This window comes from Polyergus mexicanus, unplaced genomic scaffold (genome assembly GCF_030449975.1).
Source record: "Polyergus mexicanus isolate NDT 795.1 unplaced genomic scaffold, iyPolMexi1.0 SCAF_7, whole genome shotgun sequence".
Lineage (NCBI taxonomy): Eukaryota > Metazoa > Arthropoda > Insecta > Hymenoptera > Formicidae > Polyergus > Polyergus mexicanus.
Window position 1 is genome coordinate 11,060,399 of NW_027223327.1, and position 18,878 is coordinate 11,079,276.

An 18,878-nucleotide genomic window follows, 5' to 3' on the forward strand; every position below is an offset into this window, starting at 1 on the left:
TCAAAATAAAGGACTTTTCTCGTTAATTTATCTTACATATTTATGAAAATGATACAATGACACTATTTCCTTTCGAATAACATTATAATTAAACGGAAAACCTATCTTAAATTTCTCCCTTATTCCGATATATCAAAATTTATACATATATACAATAAAAGATGTTAGTATTTTTTCTCACAGAGATCGTTGAGTGCAAACATTTTATTTTTTCAAAAATAAGTAGTATATATATTTTTATAGAAATATATATATGATTTTGTGAATAAAGATATTTTCAAATAGCATATATGTTACTGATTGAGATACAATTACATCATATGAATCATATTCCAGTATATTAATATAATGGAAATTATATTAATATAATGGAATATATCTAAATAATATATCTAAAATAAGAATATATTGAAATCGAAAGTATCTTATATTTTAAATTGTTGAATGAAAAAATTATTAATTGTAATATTTATTTTACCAAAACTACGTTTTTAATCATTTATTATAATCTCTGCTTAAAAATAATAATAAATTTATGTTAGAGATGTAATAAAGGCTTTATACATGACAGTATACATGTCATATGTCATACGTGTAGCTTAAACTTGACTATTTCGAATCGGTACGCAGGTGTCTGCAAAAGAATCGACTTACAATACGTAACACGTGAATTCTCTAGAGATTCCAAAGGTCTCGTACTCTACTATTACTTTTATATATATATATGTCTAACAGATTTATAATTTAAAAAAATATATCACACTATAGAATTTTTTTTTTTTGAAAATATGAAACAAAATAGGCAAGATACAAAAAGATTACACATATTTATTACACATTTTAAATACGTTACAAAAATATATTGTCGCGTTTAACGAATTTACAAGAGACAAATCACTACCCTTATTGCTTTTTGGAAGACATTCAGGGTATATCAGAAAAGTTTTTTTTCAAAATATCACAAATCAAGATACACAACGTGAACACGAGAAAGATTTGTACAGACATGAATGGATTCTTTTGATATTTTAATAAATTATTTTTTATATCCAGTATATCATACGATCAAAAAATTTGCTATTAAAAGAATATCTGGGAAACTTTGGGATATCTTACACATACACACACAAACACACGCTCACGAACACGAATGGACGCTTATATTTTCATCATGTATTGTCACGATATTGCTCTACTTGTTCTGAGAAAGTGAACTGATATAAAATATTCGAATGATTTCAGGCAAAAGTTAGATACCTTCGAACGATTCTGTCGAGCGTGGTTTATCACAAATCATTTTGAAAATTGTTTCTTTCTCGTTCTTCTCTCTTTCGTTATTGGAAAAGACAAAAGACTTTACGCGCGTTTCCATATTTTAGACGCAAACAATCAGATGCTTTATACTTTATAATGTAATTTTGATCTTCTATTTTTTTTTTCATCGTTCTTTTCTATCACAGATGCATGCGCATAATTTTGTAAAGGAAACATCGAACCAAAACTAACAGCGATTGGCATAAAAGAGTTAAATCTTTAATGAGATCGTACCGAACATTTTTCGTTTATCCGCCGATAAACGAATGAACGATGCTTTTATGTACGTGTACACAATTTTTCAGCCTTTTAAAGATAAACCGCATGAAACTATATGCAATTCTAGAACTACTCGCTTTTATTAATAAATAATTCTATAAGCGCAGCTTGTCATTGTTATCTATTGCCAAAAATTTGTTTGCAAAACGTATTTTAAAAGCAATTATATTTTTAGATTTATTTTAAGAAAGGAAAGAGAAAATGGGGTTGAAAGAGAAATAGATTGTACTTGCAGAAAGATAAATTGCAAAGAATGTACTTATTTAATATGTGAAATAGAAAAGGAATATATTTTCTTAAATAAACTATAAATTACACTAGAAATACATTTTTCCTAATATAATTTATGATTTTTTTTACTAATATATTTTTAAAGAATTGTGTCGATAAGCATATTAACTAATACGATCGCATTAGAATAGAATAATCTATCAATCTTAAAGCAGACAATGATAGGCAACTTTAAATTCACGTCACGCAACAATAAATTAGATCACTGGTAATGTCTGCGCGTTGCGTGCCCCTATCGTCCTAAAACTAGAGAAAAAGGTATATTGCGATAAAATCGACGGTGACGGATGCATATATAAAAGGTGCACCCAGTGTAAAAAAAAACGATTTCTAGTTGGATCACAAACCATTATTTACGGTCAAAGTAATGTTTCGTTTTGTTTCTGGGTTTCTTGGATAGAAACCAAAATAAAAATTAATATATTTAAAAAAAAACGCGACGTTATTTATAAGACGTGTAGTTTCATATTTATTTATGTTCCTACGATATATTCTCTGATAAAGAAAAGCTCTCGCAAAGAAAACTCTTATACCAATAATTATTTTATATATGTGAAAAATTTCTATTACAATATTTTTGTTGTATTGACATATTTTCAGTATCATCAGATATATATTTATTTTTAAATATCGAACCAGAATATATTTCAGCTTAAGTTATTATTTTTTTCCACTAAAGCGTGTCTTGAGAAAGTATTCCTTGTGGATTATATTCTTATAAATAAATGAAAAATCTGTTGTGCAGTGGATGAGGAAATACTGGGAAGATACGTGAGAGTTTCCTGTATTGTGGATACGTCAGCGCTCGTGTATTTCACATAACACAAAGTATCTAGTACTTTTGTATCGACTTTCACTCACGGATTTATTTTAATTTTTAATCGATCTTTTTTCAGGTAAATTAAATTTAATTCTCCTCACAAATTTTTATTACTCGACGTTAAATATCGGTAAATAAATTAACTATTATTTGCATTTTATCGTTTATAACCGAAAACACACTTATTATTTTGACATACATATATCTGTCCAGCAATAAATAATTTTATGTTAATCAAAATTTATTTATGAAGAATTATTTATTTTATGCATTTTATATACATTGCGGCATATATGCGCTCTTTATTCGAAGAGACTATTGGAATCTCGAACGAGATAAATAATTCTTTTTTTATTTTTAGCGTAAATGCACTTTTTGTTGATAATAATTTCGTATTTTTACACGAAATTTTCTGAACGAGTTTTGCTTTCAAATTATATAATCATATAATGCCTTTTCATATACAATATCAATATTTACATACATTTATACAATCTTGTTATGACTGCAATTTACACTCACATTTGCCTTTTTTTTTACTCTTCTTTAATGTAAACCAAAAATTAGCGCAAATAAAAGATTTTAAAAATGCGTCATTTACACGTGTAACTTATAATAAAAGTAGAAAAATATATAAAAATTTACTATATTAATATATTCAAATATTAATAAAATGTATACCACAAAAATGTATGATATAAATATAAATTACTGAAAAAATAGACACGTGTGTATCGCAAAAATATCGTGAGTACGAGTAAACTAAATAAAAGTTTATTCAAAGAAATTAAAAAAGAGAATTCACAACTATCGACGACAGGGAAACAAGTAAAAGAATAGAACTATGGAAATTAGCTGATTCGAAACTAAAATGACAGGAAACAGTATAATTGTATTGACGAATTTCAAATCGACAAACCAACGAGCAACTGCAAGATCAACGAGAAGTTACGAGAAGTAGTGGAAAAGTATGGACAAAAAACTACAAACTTTTTTCTCCCTCAGCTTTTCCCCTCGGGTTTCCCTCGTAAAATATCTCCTCTTCAAGATATTTGAATCTTACTGAACATATTGAGAGATAAAATAGTATTCTTCAAGAATTTTTAACCGTGGATGCTTTAATATAATAAGTTGATTGTAAAGAATTCGAGGAAGAAGAGATTAAGCATATTCTATCATGTTGTTTAAATAAATATTAGGAGGATGCCGGACTGTCCTGTTTTACCGGCCATAATAATTATATATTTGCTTAATGTAAAAGTTTTACAGTTTGTATGTACAAAATAAGATACGACTCGGAAATGCCTGAAAGAATATAAGTGAACGTTTAAAAATGTATGTAGAAGCCCAGTAAAAAAGATTACTGTCTGCAAAATTTTGTAATTTTTTAGCTTTTCTTCGTTTTTGTAATTTTTTAGCTTTTCTTCGTTTTTAACATAAAAGCGCAAGGTTCCCATTTGGTCGATGTATATACTTTAATCGTGGAAAAGGATTTCTTATTTCATGTAATCAATAAAAAAATTTCGGTCTGCAAAGTATAATTATTATGACGGCTAAAAAACAGGACAGTCCGGCATCCTCTTAAAGGCTCAGTCTGCTTATTATACTTTTTATATGCTTATAAATGATATATAAACATAAACGTAACTTTAAACGTAATAGTATATCAATAAAATATATATTTAAAGTCATTTTCTCATCAGTTACTTGCTACTTAAAATAATTTTCTTGTCAGTTTTATTTTATATTAAATAAAATATATAAACATGTATAATACGTTTAAAAACTCGATTGTGTGTTTATGATAAAAAAATCTAGAAATATAAAATTTTATATTACAAAAATATGCAATATAATCGTGCTATACAGCGTTTAAGTTGATAAAAATATAACACAGAAGAGCTTAAATAATTTTCAAATTTTGAATATTAACATGAGATTATCTTTAAATACCTTTAACAGGTTTCAAATTGCATTTAGTATTACATATTGCACGAAGTAAAATAAAAGTATACTATCACGATATCGAATAACGAACAACGTTTAAGCCGCGCTATGACATTTGCACTCCGGCCATATATAGATAGATATATAGATATAAACGATTCACGTTCACAAGAATCTATGATTTCAAAGTGCTATGATTTCAGATCGCATTATATCTTATGTATCTCGATATATGTCTGAATATTAAACATATCTTAACGCTATTTCACGGTCTATTCACAGCCAAATAAGATTTTTACATTTCTTTATATATTCTAGCATTTTACAACATCTTTTGAAAATTTCTTTAAAAGAACATATATTTTTTTATATTTTTCTTGAATCGTAATAGTTCTAAACCTTAGTCACTGATCTCAAAATAATTGAAATAGCGAATAGTCGAAAAAGAAATAAATATTATATAATTATCTTCTTATGAAAACAACTTCAGATTTTAATTGGATGAGAGAGATGATAAAAAGTAACCTAGCACATTATAAATGATGTTTCATATTTACATATTTATAATTTAATTCTTTAGTTTACGCTCCTTATGAGCATCATGATCTTACCTCGCAACTCAAATTGTAATCACCGAATTGCGTGAAGACAGATTTGCGATATAACGATAACATAAAATTAGAAAAACACGAGAAATGCGGACAGCAACCCCAGACAATAAAGACCTATCGAAAAGAGGGTGCTCGAGCTTAAGTAAATTTTCACATTGCCGCGGTAGGGGTTGTTACACGATTTCATTTATAATGATTGCTACTCTTGGGCTTGTAATATTATATCTCCTCAAATCACAGTCTAATTTTTCTGTTACGTATCTCTATGCATAATACAATCTGCATTATTATATATGCAATACAATTGCTTGGTCTTTTATCTCATATTTATATATAAGATAAAAACCACTGAAAATACCATAACATTAATTTTGTCATTTGTTAGCTTAATATTATTTTCTTACATAACGTAATACACGATGAGCATATAAACATTTTATGTATATAAGCTCTAGGTTATTAATAAAATTCTTCAAAAGCAGTATCTGCTTTTTGAAAAGTAAATTAAATGAAAAATTAAATAAAATCTTTTAATGTTTTTTTCTTGAAAGAAGAATGATTGATTTATGAAAAATAATGCGTTAATTGATGTATTATGCAAATTATATGTTTATTGATTATTAGTTACATTGAATTTCGACTACTTCAGAAAATTAAACTGTAATTTAATATACAGATAGCCATGTAAGAATGTTTTATAATTTTTGCAATATATTTTTTTTTTGCGAATACTCTATTCATAACATCATAAAATGTTATTTATCTCATAATATGATTTTATATATAAATACGTTGATAAAACATACTTGCTCAGTGCGCTGCAATATAATATTAATATAATAATATTTATTTAATATTCAGAATGCTATTATTACGTAAACTTATGATATAAACGAAACGATGATTAATAGACCGATATAATTTCATTGGACTTAAGCTTAATTTCTACAATGTAATAATCATTCTATTATTCTTCATCTACTTATCTAATATGTAGACGATTAATATGACACTTTCTCGGTCTAAACGATCTATCATGATGCTGATAATAAATGAATTTAGGAAATAACTTCAATTTCCAATTAGATTAAATTGGTAAGTCATCCATTGTGGATGTACGATATCGTACGACATCTGTAGCTTTAAAACCACCCTTAAGAATACGGATTAAAATCGCACTCTCTTTCGTTTCTTCTTCTCACTTTCACAGCAGTATTTCATTCCACCATTACCTTCCGGGAGCGAAAGAAAGTGCTCGAGGGGCTTTTAAAGTAGCGATAAAAAAATCATTAAACGCAGGAAACGTGTTCTCCGCAACACATCACACCGCACAATTGTGCATTTACATAATGAAGATGCGTTTCAGAAGACACACTGATTTTTAAATATTCTACGAGAAATTATAAATATTTATAAAGCAAAAGTCCTTCATATGTGTATCTTAAAAAAGAAAAAAATATATATATATATATAATTAATAATAAATATTTTATAAAGATATTTAATGTGTGTGTATGTACCTAAAATATATTTTGTAATCTCTATATATTTATTTTATTTAAAAAAATAATTCATAATGATGATTATATACTTTTTTGCTTAAAGATGCAAAAAGATTATAAACCATAAGTATTATATTTAAGAAAAGAAAAATAAAAATAAGCAAGAGAAAGAGAAATAGCAAATATTGTACTATTCTTTTAATTGTTCATACAAAGGATATAATGAGCTTACTTTTCATTTCCAGCCATTATGAAATAGTGCGGAAAGCTTTAAAGCGACGTTAGAAAAATCGCTCAGAAATAACTCTCTCAGTAACCCTTCAGTAATAACTACACATTATTATTTCTAAATTTTCTTTTTTGATATCGAAACAACAGTGTGCTATCCGCGTTGAATTTATAAGACAAAGATGGATTAAAAGAAGCATTAAAAGAGCAATTATATTGATATATTATGATTATATTATGATTGCTTGCAACGATTTACAAATTCGATGTCTCACAATATTCTTAATATTATCATATTTTAATAATTTTCTAAATTAATGATATAATAAAACTATATATTTAAAACAATATATATAACCGTGGGCAGTTTTGCAATTGAGCTACATATTTAGAAATTGTGAATAATTTTCTATATTAAGTATAATGTCTTATTTTTGTTCGTTTTTTACGTACAAGATACTTTTAATCCTTCCTTCACTGATTATGTGACAAAGTATATCGGACATCATCATGTTACGATTTACTAGAATGCATTTCATGCGTCATCGTAATCAGCAGATAGAATCAACCCCCTACTTGTTATGAATTACAAGAAATAATGTTTCGCTTGAATGCAAAAATATCCTACGCTTTTGTAATAAATCTTCGACGCGTTGTAATTATTTACACTTAAATTGAAAATGCTTCTACATATTTTAAGTGGAACGCACGTTAATCTATTATATTTATATATGTAGAGATGTGTTATCTATAGGCTATTCTTATTTATATACAAGATGTCTCGTGAGATATATGACTTCGATAATCATTTTAAACACGAAAGAGGCGGTAAGCGAAGCAATTTCAAGTACATTTTCATATAAACTTCTTCAGTCACATGTGGAAAGTATGACCTGATGAAAAAAAAAACGCGTTTTCTGCTAAATTTTGGCATATACATATAACGACTATTACCACCTTGTAACGCAATTTTTCTGTAATAACGCGCTCGCATTTCTTATAAAATAATATAAATGCCGCGCGATATAACTTTATTTTCTTGTTCTATGAAAAGGACTGATGTATTTGAATTTTTAATGAGATTAGAATGGATATGTATAGTATATATATCAAGTGACTCGTGCAAATTGACTCGTCAGATTGTTAGCTTGTTAATCGTAACGACAATTTTGTGAATGGTGGGCGGCACTTTAAACCGACAACGTATCAATTCTCTTCTCCGACTCGGAGGTTTCGAAACGTCAATTTTGAGGGAAAAGCATACTTGCGTATGATTATCTAATGGATCCCAGAACAAACAAACTTTCATGAATTTTAGCGAAAGGTAGCGTAGCAAAAACGGTACGGCGGTATTGCCAAGAGATGATGTGTATGCAGATATATCTCGAGAAAGTTTTAGCCGGCGCAATATACACAGTGTGTGCACGGCGATGATAATTGCTCCCGATGCACGTAGTTCGTCAGTAAATGCTATAATCATTTTAACCGGCGGGCACATCCGTCAACCGTCGAGGATTTCATTAGGAGTCACTTGTCGGAATACTCGGCAGGTGCCCCTATAGGAAGTCATGCGCGTGCAAACTCGATATAGCCGTCTCATAACCGCCCGATTATGATTTACCGGCACGCGCAATTTCACAGCTCAAGATTAAATTGTGACGTTAAATTCACTGCAATTTGCCGGAAAACGTTAGAATTGACGTTTTCAAATCGAGAATGTAAAGTAAGCATCCGTGAAAGTAACGTGAGTGGTATCGTGGACGATGTATAAAAATATCGTCCAGCGATATTGTAATGCGTAATCTGAGAAAAAATACGACATCTCTCTCTCTCTCTCTCTCTCTCTCTCACTCCTCTCTTTCGTTCTCCGGAAGAAAAGCGTACGTGCAAGTGGCTTTTGGTCTTTACATAACTAGCATCGTAAAATGCACGTCGTAACTTTTCATTTGAAGAATAACGTGGGAAACCGGAAGATCTGAACGAGATCAATATTAAACAAAGCTGTGTCCAAAATTAAATATTCCAAAATGTCATTAATTCAAAAGATCAGGCATAGAAATAATTGTTTAACGAGTGGCACAGTTAAGTGATTTAGTGTAAAACAAGATTTTTATGTAAATTACGGATTTATTTTTACATCTCGTTTTTTCGCCTTCTGTCTTTTCGGCTAGGATTTTAAAGGATCGTATTCACACATTTTCTATTTAAATCTAAATATAAAAACCTGATTCTCAATTCGAGATAATATTTAATGCGTTTTTTATGTGAAACAAATAAAATCTAGAATCAAACGGCTAGATATAAAATAAGAATATAGAATGTATGTGACTTTTATATATATATATATACATATATTACTATATTTAATACACGCAATTACTAATTGTGATTTAAATATTAATTTATTAAATTATTAATTAAATTATATATTAATGTTAAAATAGCAATATTTAGCAAGAAATTAAATTAAATCTCTATATGAATCAGATATATTTATTATTATTTAATTATCAATATCATCTAGCGCGCGGAAAAAGTGGAACCTTTAGATATGCATTAGAGATGCGTGGAATTAAAGTGCAACCATTTTCTCGCAAAAATAAAATTGCAAAAGATTTCAAATATATGTTGCTCGAAGAAGATATTTTTTTAAAGTCATCTGTTTTAAGAGAATTATGTTTTCCAAGTTTACGACGGTGTCATTAATTAATTAAAAGTTTTGCTATATGTATATATACGAAATATGTATGAATAATGAAACCTATATTTTATTTAGTTTGTAGACAAAGACAGAAACGTACATCTCTTTCATTGGCATTTGTGACTGTAAAAAATTCAAGATAAATAAAATGTTATCCAACAATGCGGGTAAATTATGTTTTGAATCAATTAGCATTAAAATAATTTATCGATTCCCCATTGTGAGTTAACGTTAAATCTTCAAGAGAACAACATAGAGAAGCTTGAACAATTTATTAATTAGAGAAGCTTAACTTATATTTTTTTAAGCTACAAAGCCATTAATCGATCTAAAATGCGAGTTTTAAGCGTAACGCATATCATTCGTAAGTTTGCGAAAATGAAAAGTATTACGCACCTTTGTTCTCGCCCTTTGTACTAAGGCCTCTTGGTCAATGTCAGGTTGTGTCGACGGAACATTGAGAACAGAAATATATTTAGCTTGGTTCACTGGTGGAGGTTCGCTGTTTAATGTTTGTAAGCTTTTATAGATACGATGCGGTACGCTATGTTATACCTTTCCATTCGCTAACGCGTTACTATATGTATATACGAATTACGTATATATATGAAAATGTATATAGTGAAGAAATTCATGAATACGAGCGTTGCGGTTATGCAATACACAATAAAAGGCAATTTTTGCATTCACAAAGGTAAATATATTTATATCTCTTGTATTCCCCCTACAACGTTAGAAATAATAATTTAATAAAATTATTTCTCTATTCATCGCTTATTTTTATTCCATGTCTCTAACTTTATTGAGCACTTTGTAGCAATTTAAAACATAATATTTAATGATATTAATAGCGTGATAAAACGTTATGTGATACGATATTTATTATAAAGTAATTTAAAGCTTTGCGTATAAGGCTGGAATAAATATCAATAGATACCTGAGCGTATACAAGGTGAGGCATCTAAGACAGGCCACCCGAATAACTCCTACAGTTTTGGGGATAGGAGAAAATGTTTGAAATAAAAGTTGTATGGTATCAAGGGGGAAATCTTGTGGAAGTGAACATTTTTTTTTTTTTAGGTGGAGACGCTTAGGAGATTTGAAGATCATCTTCATTTTTTTAAATGGAACCACCCTAATTTTTTTATACAAATCGATTCCTCGCAATATTTGGCATAAAAAATTATAAGGGTAAGATGGCCAAAAAGTGAATAGTTTACAGAATATGTTGTACTTTATTTTGATATAATTTTACATAAACTATAAAATATTTTGTAAGATATTCATGTTTCATGCCCTCTCTGGTGTTATTAATGTAAATAAACATTCAATCATCTTGTACACTTCAATCTTCATGTATTAATACTATATGTCGAGTTTAAGTAAGTATTTAGTATGGAGTATAAAGTACAAAATATTTTGTAAACTACTCACTTTTTCTGGCCATCTTACCCTTATGATTTTTTGTGCCAAATATTGCGAGGAATCGATTTGTATAAAAAAATTAGGGTACTTCCATTTAAAAAAAATAAAGATAGCCTTCAAATCTCCTAAGCGCCTCCACCTAAAAAGAAAAAATGTTCACTTTCACAAGATTTCCCCCTCGATATCATACAACTTTTATCTCAAACATTTTCTCTTATCTCCAAAACTGTGGGAGTTATTCGGGTGGCCTGTCTTAGATGCCTCACTCTGTATTACAAAGATTCTCAATACTTTAACATATGTTTTTAGCATATATATATATCTCTCTCTCTCTCTCAAAAAGTTTCGTGTGTTTGACACAAAAACGGTGCGGTTTAAATACACTCAATTAATTTATTAGAACCATATAAAATTATTTAATGATAACAAGAATAAGATGTATTTTTATTGATGTAATTCTTCCGTCAATAATATATAATTTCTTTCTAAATTATATATAATTGCTTAATATAATGTCAGTAGAACAAATAAACAAAATTTAACTGCGCGGATTCTATCGATCTAATATTCGATGGTATTTTTCTTTTCAAATCAATATTGGAAATAATCGATCCAAATATTTTTATTCCATCTGTTTGTGTGTTTGGTAATTTATTCGTATTTATTTTCTCGTTCTACTATTTTTACTAGCTAGTGTATTTAAATTAATTACATACGCGTTGCATAGTTTCTAATTTATATACTAAAATTAAATTCGGTAACCTGTATTCTTTAAAATTATCGTGAACAGTTATTTCTATTCTTAGCTAGTTATATTCGGAAGCTATTTATTTCAGAAATTCGACGCTCTCACATCACACATATATAATTAATAGTATAGTCAGAATTTAACGACGCACGAGATAAGCGGCGTGAAGAGCTCTACTCAGTAATTACGAGAAACCTGCGTGGTAGTAAAGCTGCGACCTAATGCCACCGTTACAACATTATACATTGACTTTTACACCTCCGCTCGCATTAAGCAACATTGAAAGAACGCGCGGTTTAAAAAAACTATTAAAAGTCAAAATGCAACGTCGCTGTAATGTAGATAAATATTACGATTAATATCGTACGATTTCTGAAAATCGATTTATAGTTGGATCAGAAACAGATGTATCATCAAAAGTGTGGGATGCGAAAATTACGCGATATAATTTTGCGATCCTATACTTGTATGCTAACAATTGCCGCAAGGACTTTCGCTGTTTTATTCGCGTATTCTGTTTGAGCCATATCACGCTCTCAGGCGCTGTTTATTTTCCTTTGAAACGGGCAACAGAAGAGAGGGCTAATGTTTCGATACAACGAGGCATTATTTACAATCCTTTTTTCCTTTCGAAGCATTCCTGATATGAAATTTTAGTCAAATGTGTCAGTTTCGTTTTGAACGTATAACATCCGGCAGATCTATTCGATTATGGCTAACGATAAAATTACATCCGACGAAAATGTTCAACTAAAACATCGCGTTTTAATTTTATTTTCTTTTATTTTTATACCTCTTTATTTTGGTATAATATACAAGTTTGCGGAAATTTTTACTCAATTATTATTTATGAATACTTATTCAAATGTTCGTCTGTGATGTCTATAAGCCTATCTGAAAGAATATCGATTACAGAAGACATCGCTTTCTTGATAAAGTTTTAAAAAAATGTAAGTATGCTAAAGCTTATATTAAGATGACATATATAATTTGTGAATTTTATAGAATAATGTTTAAATATAGATATTACTTTAGAATTTCTATGAAATATTTGTGTCTGACCGCGCTAGGACCACGTAAGATTAACTAACAGTTCTCTATAATAGGAAGATAAATAAATGAAAAAAAAATAATATGTTTTTATCTAATAAAGAAATAAATTATATTTATTCTTAAATCTCTTATCTTTTCAGCGTACTTAATATATGACGAAGCAGATATACAAACAACAACGTAATCCGAAAAAACTACTAATATAAATCTGCACATATGACATAAATTCAAACTTGGAGGCAGGAGGACGCGTGCAAAAACAAGCCAACTATACAAATACTAAAATCACGGTTTACGATTTACACATTAGCGATTTGATGATTATCAGTTATCTTTAATAATAACAGGCAAAAAGATAGGAAACTGAAATGTAAAATTAGTACGCGTACATATCTGAGTCTAAACGTTTTATCGCCAACTAATATAATGGAGAATTGTGCTTTGTCGTTGCCTCCTGTGCGTTCTCATTTTACTCTCTAATCGACGAGCAATCTATTGTTTATTGTGCTGCTGTATGTATACTCATTCGAGTAAGTACATAATTTTCTTTCTGCTTTCGGTAAAAAATTGACAAAGAAGGAAAATTGACAAATTACAGTTGCATTGCAATCATTTTATATTATAGCGTATAATCGAAATAGCGTAGAATCAAGATATTATCGAATTTAATATCTCACATTTTAACTCTGTACGATTTCTTGAGCAAAAATATCTAAAATGTTTTAAATATCTTGAATTACAATAATATTAGATTAATGACATTAATAAATTAACAGTATATTGACATATTTTATTTGAAAACGCGAAATGTAATTTACAATCATGCTATTTGTAGTACAAATATTTAATGTAATAATATTTCTGCAAAGGGAAAGAGAGACGTTTATAAAATTATCTTGTTTATAAAATACGAAAGAATATTGTGTATTTTTAAATTATAGTTTATACATTTATGCACAATATTGTGATTGATACTAGAATTATATATATATATATATATATATATATATATATATATATATATTTTTTTATTATACAATATTAAAATATATTACATATTGCATATATATTGATATTGCAAATATTTTTTAGAAAAAAGTAAGAATATTTTATATAACCGCTCTTTAGAAACAGCAATTTGTCAAATATGTTGTTATCGCTAGTAACCTTTCGCAGTTTTCCCCTCGTGGAATGTTTATTTATTGGTTACTTTGACATTTCGTATATATGATTTATCAGACGTGAAAGATAAATTAACCGCATATATTGCAAAAGCAGGATAAAAAGTATAAAGGCATAAAAGCGATATTAAATCAACTTTTCTTTCCTCTTGACCATTATATTTTTAAAGATCATATATATTTACCGTTGCGCACGCAATGCAATTACAATTTTGCATGTAATCAGGTATTAAGGTTCGAATTTAAATAGAAAATTGTATAACGTAAACGTGGATGAGAAAAGCGAAAGTTTTCAAAAGTAAAAAATAAGCACGCATTATAGAAACATGTAGTTTCTTTTCTCAGTTAATATCCTGATCTATTTATTTGAGTCTCATTCCCTATCCGTTCTCCCTTGCGTCATATATTTATATACGTTTTCATACGTGATTCTATAGAATATTCATTTCTCTCGACGCTGCATAAATCTACAGGATAGTTCTCGAGGGATACATGCGTCCGATTCATTGCGCGTCAATATAAATCGACATTAAACTTAAAAAAGCATAATCTTGCCGTTGCACGTTTCCGTCTGTTACTGTAAAATGATTCTTTAAAGAATTGATCAGCGATATTCCCAAGAAATTATCCTAATAAATATCAAGTTTTATATTAATAATCAAGGGAGAGATATCTACTACACATTAAGGGGCTATTAAAATATTTCAGAATGAGTCAAATTTTATAACAAGTGGCTTGAGAAATTTAAGATTAAAATCATTATCCGACTTACAAAATATAATTTTTATCATATTTTATATCTGTTATATCATATTTGATTTGTAATCTGCTTTATACGTGCCCATGTAAATTATGGATGAAAACAGGACTGTTTTCTAAAACAAATTATTGTTGCTATACATATATACAAGAATCAGTAATTTAATTCGATATAGTAACTTGGCAAGTATTCTCTTTCCTCGTTTATGGTAGGAAGAATTTTATATTAACCAACTGTTACCTCGTTAAAGAATATCTATATATCATATATATATATATATATATATATATATATACATACACACACACATATATATACTTAAAAAAAAAATCAATATATGTCTTTAATTTTTTTTACTCTATAATCATGATTCTATATCAAACTATATTTCTAATTCAGCAAAATTTATTGGTTAATGATTATTTCTTACGTATTTATTTTTACCTATATTATTCGGATCTCATTTAAATAACACGAATATTGCAGATGTACTGCACAATTGATGATAATATTTCTAAGCGATGTAAATTGTATACGTCGTGGGTGGCGGTTTTCACAGAGAATGCTTCATATTTGCTTTAAAACTTTGTGAATTCACAGAAAGCAGACCAGATTGAGAATCGGGAAGCAATTTACAATTATAATGCCTCTCTTAAGTACTACAAAGCAATCCCATGAACCGCATCGTTGTAGATCTTTCGATCTTTTCAAATGGATGATTGCGCGATTCTGATCTGGGAAATTTAAATTGCTTTTAATACAAAGAAGAAAAATATTTACATTTATCCAAAACTGCACGTTCAAAAGTAATGCAATCAAATTATGACAATGCGTTTGAATTGATAAATACATACTAAATGATCGAAAAAATATTCACACACAAAGGCATAAAAGATTTGTAAAGAAATTTTTATTCATTCGGATTCAGGTATATAGAGAATGCGCTAAACATTATTTATGCGTGATGTATATGTGCGTTTTAAGTTTAGAAAAGTTCATTATTAAAAGAAATTAAAAATAATTATATATTGCTATTTATGATTTTTAATGTATGAGATCTTTTTTTATTTTTTAGTCTTAATATATAATTAGAAGAAATTAAAAATAATTATATATTGCTATTTATGTTTTTTAATATATGAGATATTTGTTATTTTTTAACCTTAATATTTAAACTCAATAGTTTGTAATCATTAGAGAGTTGTGTTGTGAATCGGTTGAACAATTTATCATATACCGAATGATGTGAGATGTAAAAATGTTCTCTCGTATTTATAAAGAAATATATTCAACTTACGCTTCTTTCCTTGTACAGATCTTATATTCTGTACGACATTTTTATATACACTTTTCTAAGTTGCGAATGATACACGGTATAACAGAATATCCGGCTTTCGCTTATTATGGTATTTTGTTTCTCGATGCATTTTGATTAAATTTTAAATTACTCTTCAAAATCCTTTCCCCCTCCCCCTGACAGAAGAGATGATAATCATTTCAAATATAAATAATTTTCTTAATACGACACAGTCAATATAATAAAATCAAGATATAAAAAGAAAATAGTGGTTATGATTATTATTTGTTATTATACATAATTAATATAATTTTATGAACTTTCTGCAAGATCCTCATCGTTGAATTTAATTTATCTGTGAACTTTAAGACGCGCGCCATTTTACGACGAATACAAAAGTTTTATTTCTTTTTTTTTAAATTGCGTATTTAGAAGCTGATTAAGTTCAAGCAATAACGGAGTGCTATCCAATTACCGCCGGATTAGCGTCCGGTTAGCTGGCAATGAGAAAACTTGCCTGCTTAGGACGATTACCGTTTAAGAGACTCCAAATTGTATTTACCTCGAGCCTCGTAATCCGCGATTTACCACGTAAATTTCTAACGAGCTTCCAATCAGGATCTCATCTTATCTCATCTTAACATCTGGCTCATCTGTCGGAGTATACGGGATTGTTTATTTAGAAATAAGAACGACGGGGGGCAATAAACTTTACGTACATAATACATACATTAATGTCGCAATGATATGTATGTATATGTATGTAAGAAGCTCAAACATATAAAATACATTGTTAGGTAGATAGTTCATTTTAAAACATTGTCACATTTACTCGAAATTTTTCTCCTAATTTCGACTTCAATGTTCAATCTACTTTGATACTTTAAGCAATTAGATTACTCTATTTAAAAGCTATTTAATCTATAGTCTTTCGTGCCGAAAACTATTCTTTTAAATCTTTAAATGGGATATTCGTTTATTTGAAGTACAAAGTAGGAACTCAATACACACAATTCTTATATAAATAAAATCTATTAAAATCTTCCAAAATTCCTAAACGTGAGAAAAAAATGAAGTTGAAAATAGGAATAAAATTTCGGCACTTCAGCGTTTTTTTTACGCTACGTGTGCATGTATAGTATAATATTTGCGCGGTGATCTCTAGTGGCACGATCTGCTCTGTACGCCCTTTTTTACAGTATGACATTCTCTCCTCTCTCTATAAATAATTAACAAAATTAACTAGCTCCGAAGATTTTATAATAATGTAATATATTTCAAAATTTATTTTAATTAAGAAAGTATTTCATAGTGGCGAAGCACCTATTGACAGAGCACCTTATCAATGCTTCTTTTTTCGAAGCATATTTATATTACATCAGGTTTGTCCCGATGAAACTCTCTCACTTCTTGAATCCGTCTTTCAAGATGTTTTATGTAAAACGGCGCGAATAACTATCATCTATTTTCGTCTGTCTTATGCCCTTATTTATCATGTAACTCAGAAATGTTGGGCATTGTAATGCGTCATAACAACATCCCGCTTATACTTTATCATACGATGCGTTGAAATCTCCCTGACATTCTCGTTTCGTCTTGCGAAGTGCTATCTCTCACGCTTAGCAAGCTTTTCTGTGTGAGCGCTTCACGCAACATCACCACATCTGACTGTTAACATATCATTTATATAAAATTCCAATATCACAATTATATAAACAAATTAATTATAATAACCGATTTCGATTTCGTAACGTTCCAATAAAACAAAGGCATACAATATTATTTTTATAATTATCTCATTATTATTTTTATCTTATCATCATTATTTTTATAATACCAAAGATATTTTTACATATATTAAAATTATCAATTAATGGTTTTATCATAAATTTATTTTTCATGCAAACAGTATATTATTAGAAATAATAGATATCCATTTATCTTTTTTTTATCTACAACATATCAGTTATTAAGATCTTATTACACAGTGATTTCTAAATAAATTAATAATTTAGATTAACTTCTCTGTTTAAAAGATAAATACTATAAATACTATTCACAATTTAATATAAAATCACCCTCGATCTTACAGTATTAACGCAAGAGACTTTTTCCCCTTTTTCTTTTCCTCGCGTTTCATTCATTAATATACAGCAGTCACGCAAACAATCCTGTACATCGGTGTATATAAATGAGAAGTGACTGAGTGCACATATCGCGGTCGAACGTGTAACAAAGTGATAATGTCATCGTATGATGAAACGCGATACGAGAGCGCGATATTTTGGATAGATTCGACACATTTCGCTTGCGAGATAGTACTCGCTAGGACACACGCAAAATAGATCAATGAAGCATTTCCGTTACGTCGTGTTTGTCGGTTTTGGGATTACAAGTGCTTGCGGTCGCGCGTATCTCGCATCGCGACCATATCGTGGACATGGCGGAGGAATGCGAGGGCTTCTTAAAGTTGCGGTCTCTCGACGAGCGAAAACTCGGCCGCTCGTCAAGTTTGTCTAAGAAAGGAAGTAGCGCGCGATTATATTCAACCGCCACTGAACGCGAAGATTTAAATATGCAAAGTTGTTGCGTGTCGCGAAATATGCTAGAACTTTGAAATCGATAATGCGTCCTCCGCTTTTGTTTATCGAGGTGTTAAAACCGTCCTCGGAAATTGCGTACTTTCTTGCAAGCGGTTACTCAAAAGACGGAAGAGTATAT

The 18,878-nt window shown here is 29.1% G+C and overlaps 1 protein-coding gene and 1 long non-coding RNA gene across 4 annotated transcripts in view; one reads left to right on the forward strand and one right to left on the reverse strand.

The window, feature by feature from the left end:
* Window positions 1–18,878, forward strand: part of LOC138935012 (uncharacterized) — a 72,582-nt gene that overhangs the window by 24,373 nt on the left and 29,331 nt on the right. The window lies entirely within an intron of this gene.
* The window catches only part of Tk (tachykinins), a 53,022-nt gene that overhangs the window by 23,104 nt on the left and 11,040 nt on the right, over window positions 1–18,878 (reverse strand). Inside the window, exon 1 of one of the 3 annotated variants that reach the window (XM_070299238.1) lies at window positions 10,090–10,168. The exons of the other annotated variants lie outside the window; for them this stretch is intronic. The gene's annotated coding sequence lies outside the window, so the exon portion shown is untranslated. Of the gene's footprint in view, window positions 1–10,089; window positions 10,169–18,878 lie in introns of those variants that run through there. 3 annotated transcript variants of the gene reach the window in all.